Consider the following 2328-nt stretch of genomic DNA (forward strand, 5'->3'; position numbering starts at 1 on the left):
GGGCCGCTTCCTGGTAGCCCCCCTGCTGGCTGCTCACCTGGCCTGGGCTCCTCCAACTGGGGTGACAGAGACAGACAGGGAGCCTTGCTCTGGAACCCATCTTCCCACCAACCAAAATCTCCAACAGGACCCCACTGAGGGTGATCTCCACCTGACCACACCTCATACTCTATCATCAGCGGAGTGTGCCCAGCAGACAGGCAGGCAGGATCCATGTTTCTAGCTGGCTGGTCTCTGAGCTGGCATTGACTGAGTCTACCCACATCTGAAACCCCAGCACATACCCCCTCGTGACCTTGCTTGGCCACATGGAGCTTGGCTCCTTCTCAGAGTGTTTTCCTGTCATGGGACATGGGTTGAGGGGTGATAGGAGCTGGCCTCTGGCTGCCACTTCTGAACCAGAGGTGTTGCTGGCTGAGCACAGGGTTGCCTTTGGCCTTCGGGCCTCCTGTGGGCTGGTACTAGTGGAGCACAGGCCGAGTCAGAGTGGACATCACTCTCAGAGTCTCATATGAGGGCAAGCTCTATAGGTTGGCCACTGAGGGGTGATTGGCCAGGCCTCCCTCCTCACCTTATGGGATTCAGGTCAGCCCTTCTCTCAGGCCCTGTGGCAGCAGGCTAGGAGAAACCACTGTTCCTTCTCTAGGGCAGGCCACTTCCCACAGTCTGTCATACTGGCCCGGGGGCAAGCTCTGCCCTGTTTTGATGGCCTAAGGTTCACAAGAGACAAGCAGGCCCCTCCTCACCAGACACAGCCAGTGAGCTGGACACCAGTGGGCTGGCTGTCCATATGGGGACTTAATATAAGGGCCCAAGCCAGGAAGTAATAAGTATCCAGAGCGACAGATGAAAGGATGGGCCCTGGGTCCCTCGTGTCTCCTTGAAGGAATGTGGTGTCAAGACACAGTCAGCAAAGGGATCTAGCCTGAGCGTTTAGGTTTTGTTTTGAGCTCTGTTGTGTTTACCATACACAAAGAGCTTGGTGCCTCTTGGTCCCCACTCATCCCAGGGGCTGGTGCCCAGATCTCTCTGCTGCCTCTTCTCTGAGTAATGTCTTTGTGTCTTTGGCTGCCTGGCCTTGGCCAGCACTCTAGAGACTTCTATGCAGGTGCTAGTGATGGCCACCTTCCATTCCACAGGCCAGCAGGGGCCCCCTGAGCAAAATCGGAGAGGAAAGCAGCCTTTCTCTGCAATGGGAGGACTCTAGTATACATTGCTTGACTCTCTGCCATCAGGAACCAGTAAACAGAGGGGAGATTCGGGGTCTTTAGGCATCATGAGAACTCCATGTGCTCAGGAATGCCCTTGGCCAGCCTCCTTACTATGCAGCTGAGGAAACTGAGGGCCCAGACAAGGAGCTGGGTTCCCAGTAAACCACGTCCTCCTCTGCTGAGACCTTGTGGTAGGGACAAGCCAGTCAGGAGAACGCTTTGGACTGACTGTGGTAAGGTTTCCAGTCCGCGGGCAGCCCCAGGACTCCTGGGCCTCTAGGCTGCAGAGACGAAGCAGTCAGTCTCACAGGGCAAGTCTCAAAGATCCCTGCCACCCACCCCTCACGTCTTGTGGAGAAACTTTTGTCCACCTTCCCAGGCTGGGTTCTGGGGACTAGAGGCTGGGCCAGGGCTCCCTCTGCCTCTGCCCTGTTATCCAAGTCTTTCCCCTCTCTGGAGACACTTGGTTTCCACCGTGCTTGTGTGCTCCAGCTCTCAGGGAAGTGGGTACTCCAAGTCTGGCATCTGCTCCCTCTGCGCTCCAGGCTCCCTGCTCAGCCCCAGTGTCCTCCCCCTCCCCTCCCCCCACCACCACTTTAAGCCCTGTCAGGTCAGGGCACCATCGTCGTTGTCACGTTCCCACTTCCCCAGCAAGGCTCTGGGATTCCTTCCGCTGGCAGGAGTTGCTGATGGTGAAAAGGACCAGAGCCCTTGCACAGGAGGGATGCTGGGGCTCCCTAGGCCCTCCTGGAGTCCATGATAACAGACAGGTGGCCTGGTTGCTGGAGGCCTGCTTCTGCCTTCTTGGTGACCTTTGCTCTGGGCAGGAATACCTTACCTCAGGCCACTCTGCCAAGGAGGATCAAATAAGGTGAGGCCCGCTTGGGGACACTGCAGAGAGGTCCAGCCCCAGGAGAGGATTAACAGCTGCCTGGAACCATGGCAACAGGACAGTGGCCTCATGGTCTCCCCAGAGATGGTCTCAAGCACAATTTGTGGGGACCTCTACCCTAGCTGAGACCCCCACCTATGACACCTTGTTAGAGGTGCTCAGTGGCTGCCAGGTACAAAGCCCCTCCCCTCAGCCCCTGACTAGGAGAGACCTCGATGCTATGAG

Source organism: Peromyscus californicus, unplaced genomic scaffold (genome assembly GCF_007827085.1).
Source record: "Peromyscus californicus insignis strain IS unplaced genomic scaffold, ASM782708v3 Scaffold_3__1_contigs__length_106647218, whole genome shotgun sequence".
NCBI classification, from domain to species: domain Eukaryota; kingdom Metazoa; phylum Chordata; class Mammalia; order Rodentia; family Cricetidae; genus Peromyscus; species Peromyscus californicus.